The sequence below is a fragment of the Spea bombifrons genome, chromosome 4, assembly GCF_027358695.1.
Source record: "Spea bombifrons isolate aSpeBom1 chromosome 4, aSpeBom1.2.pri, whole genome shotgun sequence".
Taxonomy (NCBI): Eukaryota; Metazoa; Chordata; class Amphibia; order Anura; family Pelobatidae; genus Spea; species Spea bombifrons.
The window spans coordinates 75,732,073-75,744,507 of record NC_071090.1 but is presented as its reverse complement, the minus strand read 5'-3'; positions in this window follow the sequence as shown (position 1 = coordinate 75,744,507).

Here is a 12,435-nt window from a genome sequence, read left to right as displayed (position 1 = left end):
TAAAGCTGAAAAAACTCCAAAGTTTTTTTTATTTTATCAGATCTTCAACAAGATTAGTTGGAGTCATGAGAACTCAGAAGGCCCCCCACTTTTTCGACCAAGTGTTGAGAAAAGCTGAGCTGGTACATAACGCTGCACTTTAGGGAAGTCAGTTTACTCACCTCAGCCCTTAGTAAATCCAGAACTCTGTTTACTATGCCATTTACAAAGTGGCTTAATGTAATTTGATTTCAATCTAATACAATAATAGAAGAAATTATTTGTCACTGGATTACTAAGGTGTATTACCTTATGAGTAATTCATACAACAATTACAATACTAAATCAACATAATTATTAAAATAGGGGATGCAAATCTGGGGTAATGGAATGGTTAACAAAGCATCTCACATGAATACCAGAAAATCTAACTTTTTTTAGGGCAGATCCTGCCTCAAATGTTATCTAGAAACCTGTCCAGACCCTGTCATAAAGTCATGGACCATGAAGAGCATCCATGCAAAGTATCTTCAAAGGATGCCAGATGTCCTGTCCATGGTGCCATAAAACCCTACTTGGTTTGTATGTTGAGAGGTTAGCAACACAGTTCTATTACCGTACTCTTCCATTGGTGGTTCTTTTTCATGTCCGGTGTTTTTCCTCAGACTTTTTAGTTTTTAAGTTAGCCTCTCAGCATACAAACCAAGCAGAGACAAACACTGTCTGCACTGTCCAAGGGACTGTCATTCTGCCCCACAACAACAAATGGACAAAATAGTGCGCCGTAGTTACATGGAAGACTCAGGATCAGAGAATACTTTTTCAACAGAAATGATAATGATCCATGTATAACCACAGAACATAAGCACAGCAGTGGAACAGCCACAAAGAGATTCACCTAGACCCCACAACAGGACACAATCTGACTTTAGACAGATACATACAGAAATTCAAAAAGGAGGAGCTGTAGTCATTATGAACACCAGAGACTACACAGGAGAGGCGCACTCCTATGCACACGGACAGCTCACTGATAACAGACGCTTCAGCAGAAGAAATGATTACCCCAACAAACCCTAGTAACTCACCAAAACCATACAAAACTTTCCATCTATCTATACTTAAAATAACTAATCCCAGAGGAACCAAGACTCCTTATATATGTAACCCATGATCCACAAGGAAGGTAACCCTGGAAGATATGGGAATACAATTTCATAACAAAGTTTTACACCCTTAATTCAGACCTAACTTGCATGCCCCCCCAACTGTCGCGATTTGGCAGGACAAGGAGAGCAGTACTCACCTCGGGTGCAGCTGCGAGGGGGCGCACAGCCCCCCAATCAATAGCTGCAGCATGCAGGACTGGTTGGGGATATCACAGTCTCCTTCTAGTCGGCTCAACTTTAGGGAGCACGAGGTCTGTCACATCAGGCCTCGGCTTCCATGCTCCCTAATCAAATGATGCCGAGCACGGGGATATGACGTCGCTCTACATCAATAGCCGGTGAGTAGTGATGAGGGAGCAGTAAAGCGAGGTCTGAAGTGAAAAGGCAGGTGTGTAAGGGCAGTGTATGTGTATATGTGTGTAAAGGCAGGTGTGTGTAAGGGCAGTGTATGTGTATATGTGTGTGTGTAAAGGCAGTGTATATGTGTGTGTAAAGGCAGGTGTGTGTAAGGGCAGTGTATGTGTATATGTGTGTGTTTATGAGCAGGTGTGTGTAAGGGTCCTGGGAGGGGGCTAACATTAGCCTTGTTTTCAATTAAAAAAAAAATCTCTGCCGCTGTTGACTACTCTTCCAATGATACTCAGCCAGCATTATGGTGGATACCTGGCTGGCTGAGAATCATGGGAATTGTAGTTCACAATTATCATCTACAGCTTTACTGTTGACTGCACTTCCCATGATGCTCAGCCAGCATCATGTAAGTAGTATGTCTGAGCCTCATGGGAATTCAGTTCAATGTGTTGGTTATTTTTAATATGTATGACTGACAACAATGAAGCGTGTTTTAAGTGGCGATGCAAGTGCGACATTGTAAAGTGCAAATCCTTGTATTGGTGAGTTCCAGGAGAGCGATAAAAAAAAGTGTCCCTCTTTTACATTTTGAAGTGTTGTGATAAAGTATTTATGTCACACTACCCACACAATCAATCTTACACATAGACCCGTAGTCTGTGTCTGTCTACAACACCAACAGAGACTGCTGGGGCAAAATGCTTTGTTTCACACCAACATACTAACACCACATTTGCATTTCCTTTTAACATCACTACAGGAATGTAATCTTGATTCACAATCTCTGTACCTTGCTGTGACTGTCTGCATGTTAATGTATAAATGTATGAGCAATTTCTGCTTAACATTTAAATGCCTAAAGAGTAGACCTAGATAGTCTTGAAAGCGTGCAATCCATTATATGTCAGTTAGCCAATAAATGTATCATCTTTACCAAATAAAATCTGACAGGGACCAGGCACTGGGGTCACAACGGGTACAAAGCAGCTAGTATCTTCACAGTTACAGTTACACTGTCAGAAATGTAAATTTATTTTCATAGTGGACAACTGACATTTTTACATGTGTTATCATTACTGTCCATTTTGTATATTGTGAATATTGATGATATTGTTAATTGTCTGCGTATGTAACAGCACTATTTAATAGTGCTTACGCTCCCAAAATAAATATAACCTAATAACAAAAAGTACCCATGTCTCTCTTTAACAAAGTTGCTAAGGCCCCACTTGTTTACTGAAATACCTATGCAGTTGTCATACTCAGCATTAGACTTTCCCAAATTTTGGTAAATTCTGCGATTTAAACAAGGCCAGAAGCTCTGAATTTTTGTCTGAAATTCATGGGCCAACATTCACTCACACTCTCATTCTTTCTCATTCAGTGTCTCTCTTATGCTCTCTAAATGTTTTCGTACTTTCTCTGCCGACCACTTAAACATCTTCTTTTTCTTCTTCATATTCTATCTTTTACCTTTTTCTTTCTCTCTTTTATCATAAATCTTCAAAAATGGCGGGGCTTGAGGTAAGGTTCTCTCCCCGATCCTCCAATCTGGGGAGAGAACGTCACGGAAAACACAGTCTTTTGCCGTAACTTGAACTGAGGGCAATGCGGCGGCACTCACGATTATATCCTCTCCCTGATCATCCAAAGGAGGAGAGGCTTTTTCCGAAAGTCAGGATGTCTTAATTCATTAATAAATATTAAACACTAGAATTGACTCATGGTTTACAAGGACATAATTAATAAAACATAATTGTTTACATATTCTGGAATTAAAAAAATACTGTTGAGAATGCCTTTAAAAACGATACCGCATTTTATGTTGAAAGCCTTTTTATTTAATTTTAATGTATTATTTTCACAAAGTATTAAAACATGCTGTTTTTTAATGTGTGGCCTAGTTGTACTTTTGTCAATGTGGTCAGCTTTGGTCTAATAATCCACTACCACATGCTATGGCTTTAGATGAGTATCTCCTTGTAATAACCATTACTTGTATACTCTTTCACAGCATCTTCTCAGACCTAGAATATTCTCACCTTACTCAAGGTACAGTTTAAGTAATTGTATTTTGAAAGTTTATTCCCCAGCTCCAATTTCATCACCACCTGGTTTTCTTATGGGCATTTGAAGCTTTAAAAGCTTCTTAGTGACGTTTCAATTTTTTCTTTCTCCCATTGTTGCAAACTAAAATTTAGATCCACATTTAAATTCATCTGATGCATCTATATCCCCAGATATATGATAAGCTCACAGTCTGTCCAACACCTACAAAATTGCTCAGCTCAACCGTTTTTTTAGCAGTGTCCCTTTTGGATTTCTGGATACCTAAATGATGAATACATTTAAATTTGTATGGAAATGTATTAATTAGGATTAATGACTGATGATAACATGCATAATCAACAAGATTTAATACAAACAGTAATCTGGCACATAACATACAGCAGAAAAGGCATGTAAAATATGCTTACATCCTAGGTTCTTTCTGTATGAAGCCGATACAGTACAAGGGTGGCTGCTGGGCAATTATAAAGCTTGAAACATAATCTATCTGAGTTACAAAAACTCTTACAGGTTACTTGAGAACTTAATTTCAACCAGAGATAAAACTGTGACTACACTTAATTCATCAGTTTTGTAGTGCAGGATTATAACCTTGACAGGCCAAATGTTCTCATTGATAAGGAGTAAGACTTATCACACCAAAACACTCCCCAGCTATTGCTCACTTAAGCATTCCAAATAGACACATTCTCACCAGCAGGTTTTTTTTCATCTTGATTAACCCTTTCCACATTAAAAATACTCTTCTGCACGCTTCGCAGATGAAACACAAATTTCCCAGATCCCCTCTGCTAGAAGACAAGTTATTTCACTCCCCATCAACTTGCAGAAGGAAGGCAGCCCAAAGTTTACACTTCTGCGTTCTGCATTATTATTATCTTTTATTTGTATAACGCCAACAATTTATGCAGCGCTTCTTACGTTATATATATTCAAGGACTATGACAAGACTAGAATTGACAGACTAAGACAAAAATATAAAATCTAAAAAAATATATAAAATCTAAAAATAAAAAACACATTAATTTATTAAAATAAATGTAATTTTTATATTTACATTTATTTAACTCCCATAGCTCTTAGCCAGAATGCTGATGAGAGTGGTGGAAGTCATTGTCCACAGTCATAGGTGCATCAGAGGTGTAAAAAGTTAGCATTTTTATATAACAGAACTTAACCCCTTACTGTATTTAACTACCCTGTACTAAATTGTGTCCAGTGACCCTTACAGGCAGTGTGTGCTTTCTAAATCTATGTACAACCACATCTATTTGATACATTTACAATGAAGGGCGAGGAGTTTTAAGAACATTATTCAGTTTATTATTCTATATTTGGTTTGGAAAGTATAGCAAAATGTATATTTTTACCAATATATAATGTGATAGAATGCACAGTTTAGCCTAAACTATGAACTCTATGAATAGCTGAACTTGTCTTGAAAAACATAATATATACCGGTAGGTTAATCTAGCTAAAGTGTAAGTGGGTGTATAAGATTGTAACTATATGTAACTAAAGCAAAACTCAGAAACTTTCTCAGGCCCCTGATAGGGGAAAATTTGTATGATGGTATGATAAAGGCTGTTGGAGGAAGGGTTTTATATCAAAGAAGTATGTCCTGGTGCATGGGGACATATTCTTGTTTGAACTAGCCACAAAATTTCTAAATAAGAGTGAACAAGCATACTTATGTAAACAGCTTCACATACACTGTCATATATGATAAAAGGTCAAAATGTTCCCACTTTTTGGTCACGAGACTCTGCGGTGCGTGAAAATAAAAATGTAACCCTTTGTGTGCCAATAACGGATGTAATTTGTGGTTGGTAAAATGAAGGAACCATTTCTGTAGCCAAGTGGAGGCTGCCAATTAGCTCCTGAGCCAACCAGCAGCCATGTTGCCTCCTCTAGAGGAAGCTTTGAGCTTTCTGGGCTTCCGTTATAGAGGAAAGCTGCCCTTTTGTCATTAAACGTGTTGGCTTTGCTCGTAACCTAAAAAGATTGCTGCAGACCAGTCACAGACTGATCAGCAGCTTCTATAGCAATAAAAGAAAACAAAAATTGCCGTTGGGCAATGATCCGCCCAAGGGGCAAGCAGGCCAACATTTCTTGTGACATGAAAGTAGGCACTGAGTGTTTACATTTCCTTGCATGCATCGGTTTGGATCCTGTTATTTTAAGGATACTTTTGATTTAGTATACCGGTATTTCTCTTTTTTTCTTTGAAGTTAAGACTATGTAGGAATTCCAATGATGTCAATACATCCCAAGCAATAAATGCCAGAATATAAGATTTAGCACACCCGGTGATGAGGTTACATGTGTATAGGTCATCTTAACTATGTTGGTGGGACCAAAAGACCAATTGCTATGTGATGCACTACTTCTTAAACAAATAATAATAAAAAGGCAGAGGGGTATTTGGAAACAATAAAGTCCCGTTTTCAAATCCCAGGTTTCTCCCTGACAAAGGATAGCTTTGTGTGAGACAGCGGGGCAAAACATCACACTTAATATGATGTAGTGGCTGTTTGAAATCTCAACATATGTTAATTGTTTAATTATCAGAGTTTATGAAATTGCATGTATACAAGTATATGTATACAATGTATCTCGTAGTACTGATTCTTTGCTTAACGGTGTAAACAGCATTTTCTCCACCCCACCCTTCATCGCCAAATCGGTTCTGGTCTAATGAAGGCGGCAACTTAATTTGCATTTTTTGCCATACAGCAGTGGAAATATAATCAGCATGTGAACTTTACATAAAAAACTGATTCTGGCAAAAAAAGTGCTATTTTTAACAAAGGAATGGTCCAATCGGCATAAACATTTCACTGGTTACTATAGTGATAACCTATTTTTATACCTAACTACCAATGTATATACCATCACATCACCGGTGTCGGTGCATTCCCAAGCTAATGGCCACACAAAAGAATAATTATATTTACTTTCTAGAAGTCTGGAATTGTTTTCACCCACAAAACAGGTTGTCACAGTCAGAGCCGGATTAAGAGCATCATGGGTCTGCTGCTGGGGATTGTAGTGGAACTTTTTATGGAAGTAGGTAAAATAGAAAGAATAGACATAATCTTAACTCCTCTGCATTCATGTGTACTGGATAAAGATGACATCAGTGCTAGGCAGATAATATAGGATAGAATCTTATGTGATGGGATACGGAGAGCATTATACACAGGACCCCTACACATGTCTCACCTACCCTTTCACAAAGTCATTCCACTAGGGGAGGGAGAGCTCCCGGTAGCCTGCCTTGGGAACTTCACATGTATGGAGCAGGATAGGTCTGGGAAATCCAACTCATGGACATCTTTGACTCATTAAAACAGACAAAAATCTGGAACTGGTCTTCATGTCCAACTATGGTATATAACGATATATGTGAGACTTATACATATTATAACAACCCTTACACTGTTCGCACATATGTATAAATTAGCATTTCCCTTCTCTCACGGCCTTGATTTATTACTATAGTACCTTGACTCCCTCTGTTTTTCTAGCCACAAAATGGTACCATTCTTTCTCAGTATACGATTATATTAAAAAAAAAACCTTTTCTGACTTTCTGACTCCTGCCAGAGGTGAGGAAGATTTTGACACCTCCAGGGACGTTTGACATCATATGGGAAGTTTATATATCACAATGTTCCTAATGACTGATCAAGAACCTAGGTTTTACAGATCGTATCTGTTTCACTGTATTGGTATAGAAACAAGCATCCGCAGAAATGTGACACTCTGGTTTAAACCCTGATATCAAGTTTATGCACCATTATCCACATAACTAATCTCACATAGAAAGATAGTTTGATATTGTTTGAAATACAAAAAGAGACAGATGTTACATCTCACACAAACACTCTGACACTACTGTACTAATCCAATCTCAATTTACACTCATTCTGCATTTTGTGGCGACTGAATGATACTGGATAATTGTATGAGCAATTCCAATTTTAACTGTATGTAGTGGTGAGCCTCGGGTTGATCCTCACTAAATCAAAAGCGCATTTTCTAACTACCACTCACTCTTACACCATATACTTACACTCTCTCTCCCTCTTCTCCCCTGTTGCACTAGCCTAGGCCCACCGGATACTCTAGAATCATACACTGACACACTCACTCACACACTTCCACCATACACTAATTCACACACTACAACACTATATAGTAAGATGCACAGATGCTAATAGCATCCTATCACGTACGCCAACACCATACACTTACACGTAAATATGTACAAACATACATATACATACATACACATACACTCTTCAAACTTCAGTGCTTGCATGGTCTTCCTCCCTGTTTGCCTTAGCTGGCATAGAGCCCTGTCTTCACTGCAGCAATAATGTAAACTGCCCCTGACTGTACAACATGACATCAAAATCTTCCAATCCAATGCAATTCAGCTACCCGATAAAGGTAAACTGTTTGCAAAATGTGTTTACATTTGTAGCCTTAAGAGACTTAGGTTGCCTTGGAAGTTTGCCCTCTAAATCTACCCAGCTAATAAAGGATATCACCTTGGCTATCATTGCAACCATGGCAAGTATTTCCTGCAAGAATTCCTGAGCTGGTCAGGAATGATCTATAATTTAATCAGGAAGGTCGCTTTCAATACATGTTTCTGATTTAACTATGCCATTTGCCTTCTTTGTATATTTTTGGTAGCACTTGCAAGGGGCCCAATTTTGGATCTTCAGGTATCAGGGTTTAATGGCAGAAGGCAGTATTTGTGTTATCATATTGTTTATATATTCCTTTGTGGGATCTTCTTGTAGTTTCACATAGTGCCTTTAATCAGTTGCCTATTTGCCTCTTGTTCTAAGTCTGTGGTGTTCATGATGACAAGCCCTCCTCAACCTCTGTTTTGTTGTAGAGTGTTCCCCATTCTTTCTGGACACTTTGATCCAGGTCACGTGAACCCTGACCATGGATAGGCATGGTGATGGTTCATGGTGTTTTTTTCCACAGTTGCTGGAATCAGCAAAGGATACTATTTATTTATTATTTATTAAAACAATACGAAATAGTGCCCCTGGGTCCAAATGTATAAGAGTGGATCATTATATACCCTTTAGGCCCAAAAAAGGTGATAGGTTGTTAAAATACACACATATACACTACCTTTACAAATGCGTGCCCATACACACACAAACATACACACGCGCATTCACCCTTGCCCTAACACATAAACATCCTGGTTTACACTTGACCTTGTATCCCCTTGATTTTAGGCATACTTACCCTAACATACACTTTCAAAACACACTCTCTCTCTTTCTCATTCTCCTCTTTCTGTCCATCTCTACCCCATTTATCCCTCCCCTTTATTTCTCTGCGTCTCTATGAGCCTCCTCTTTATTATCTCTGCCATTTTATCTTTATCTCTCCTCATTCTCTTTGATCATCTATTAGTATATCTGATCTCTGCCCTTTTGCATCCCTGTTATCTTTACCCCCCACCCTTTTTCTTTATTGTCCCTCCTCTTTCTCTCTCCCTTTTCTATTTACTGATAATTGTTATGCTACAAATCACTTTTTGTGGCCCTCCTTTGAACTCCATCCAATGTGTCAGTATATTGTTGGAGATGGTAATAACCTAAAACTAGAGGGTCAGGAGCTTAGATGTAATGTAAGGAAGTTCTATTTTACCAAAAGAGTAGTAGATAGATGAAACAGTCTCCCAGCACAGAAGTGGTGGGGGCTAATTCAGTAAGGGAATTTAAGCATGCATGGAATAGACATAAATCTATAGGACCAGACCAAGAGCTGATAGGGGTATGAATACCTTAGTTTAGGAAAATGGAATAACTAGATGGGTTAAATGGTTCTTATCCACTGTGAATCTGTTTCTTTTCCTTGATATACTGTATATCTCGGTCATGCTTGTAGATATTGACTGTAAGGTTTTGTTTGTTTTGCTCTGTAACCTCACATAAACTGTTGGATCCGCTCTCCTCTGTGCATTCAGAACACAGTGCCCACTATATAGGAGGTGAGAGGAGGTTCTCATCCTATTGAGAGTGTGCCTTGACGTGGCGGGTGAGCTTAATTTTGCTTTGGCCAATTCATATAACCAAAACCTCTCATTTATATTATGTTTATATATTTGTTGCCAACTTTATTAGGGTGAGAAGCGCAGACAGTTTTTGTTTTTTGTATACATTGTACAGCCAATACACTGTTTTTGCAGCATGCTTACACCTGTTTGGTAGGCCTCGTATTACACATTTGTATTATTTGAGCCTGTGACTAGCTTAGCGCACCTACATTTTTTCTTTTCCCCATTCAGAACAGAACACTACAGACTCTTTCCTATTCTGTCTATAGGACAGATATCCATCTACTCCCAATCATGTAAATCTGTCGTCTGTCTGAAGTGCTGTAATTGGCTTGGCTATTGCCTCAGAAAGCTGCTGGTGGTTTCATCAGCCATCACTTTGCCCACTGGGATCTGCTTCTCTCCTCATTAACACCTTAGGCTTATTATCAATGAACAGACTAAAATTAAGCAGTGTGTGCCTGAACAGGACGCAGCAGTCAGATTTATAATAACTCCCCTTTTCTGTATATATAGATTGTCAACTTTTCTCCGCACACTATACACACCTGTGCTAATTCATTGTAAGCTTGCAAGATCAGGTCCCTCTATATATACACACACACAAAGCATACATATACGTAAGTTCTTCTAAAAGAAATAAACTACACGACAGGAGACATATATTGAGTGTAAAGTCTTTTAAGCATAGAAAAAAAATAATTCCCATGTCTGCTCAGTAATGGATCACATGCCACAACTATAAATTGCTTTTGTTAAACCTCCGGGTAAATATTAGTTGACATAACAAAATGTTTATTATGAGCTTTGGCTAGGCAAATGAAATATAGCTATGTCTGTATATCATGATTTCTTAGAAGGATATTTGGTCTGTCGTTGACAATTGCTTTATAAAGAAGAAATTTAAGAAACAAATATATGTATGGTATAACTAAAAGTGGAAGAGTTAGTAGAGTTCACACTTAAGTTGATGTCAAGTCTCTGGAGTAGTTTTACTAAGAAATGAGAGTATGCAAATGTGCCATTGGTATGCCTTGAATCTTTCATGATCGTGTCATATCTACTATGGCCCCTACAGTAGTAAGAGAGGATAACAAAACATTTTGTCTGTATATCCCTGGAGGTATCCCTATTTGGATCCTGCAGGCAAGAAGCCCAGGGGATACACAGAGCAAGCTTACAACCTAATGAGACAAATGATGTAAGAGGATCTTAAGATTACAGAACAATGCAGACTGGTACACAGCAATAAATACTAATTTGAGAAATACATGCTAAATACATTAAGGGTAACAATACACACGCCAATGAAAGTGATTTGGAAAAAGAAATAGGGAAAATGTATATCATGGGTAACTTAGGCAGTAATTGGTGTCCAAAATACTTTTTTATATGATGGTATATATCTTTGATTTTAAGTTTGTTCCGGTAAAGAAGGGGTTTATGTATAAAAATTGTGACACATATATAAACCATCACAAATTATCAGACATTTTTTTTTTTACTTTATCTTGTTATACTGTACTTGCTTAAATGTTTTACGTTAAATCATTTGGGCTCACATGCATGTACTTTTCACATATCGTAACATGGTTTTTCTCTGAAGAAAAAAATCTTGACAGATACATGCTGTCCTGTGAACTAACAGCGTTACATAAGATCGCAAATACCGTATTTGCTCGATTATAAGACGACCCTGATTATAAGACGACCCCCCAAAATCTGAATATTAACTTAGGAAAAAAAGAAAAAGCCTGAATATAAGACGACCCCAAAGGAAAAAAGTTTTACCAGTAAATGTTAATTCATGTAAACTATTTTTTTTAATAAAAGCTATGATTGAGAAAAATATTTTTTTTTGTTTTTATTTCTTGTATTTTCCAACCTGTCCCCCAGTTACGCACATCTGCCCCCAGGCTTGCCACTCCAATATGGCACTGTGGCCCATGATATGCCTTTTAACCCTCTATATGCCACTGTGCCCCATGGTATGCCTTTTGACCCCCTATGTGCCACTCTGCCTCCAGAAATGCCTTATACCCCTATATCCCATTCTGGCATTTAGGGGGTTAAAATGCATATTATGGGGCAGAGTGGCATATAGGGAGGTATAAGGCATTTCAGGAGGCAGAGTGGCATTAAGGGAGTTAAAAGGCATTGTATAGAGCACTCTGCCTCCAGAAATGCCTTATACCCCTATATGCCACTCTGGCATTTAGGGGGTTAAAAGGCATATTATGGGGCAGAGTGGCATATAGGGAGGTATAAGGCATTTCAGGAGGCAGAGTGCTCTATTAAATGCCCCCTTAACGCCACTCCAGAAATGCCCTATGCCCCCATTTAACACACACACACACACCCTATACCCCCATTTAACTAACTAACTAACACACACACACACACACACACACACTCTCTCTCTCTCCCCCCCTCTCTCACCCCCCTTCCCCCTCTCTTACCGGTGCTTCCAGCCGGGGCAGCGGGTTGACGTCGCCTTCTGCTGCAGCCGGAAGGAGGTGTGGCTAGCAGCGGGGGTTTGTATGCGTCCGTCGCGTATACTTTCCCCGGCTGTCAGAGATCAGAGTTCCCCGCACCGGTGCGGGGAACTCTGATCTCTGACAGTCGGGGAAGGTCTATGCGACGGACGCAGACAACCCCCGCTGCTAGCCACACCTCCTTCCGGCTGCAGCGGACGTTGTCTACGCGGATCGCGTAGACGTCAACCCGCTGCCCCGGCAACACAGCAGGAAGCACCGGTAAGTGTGT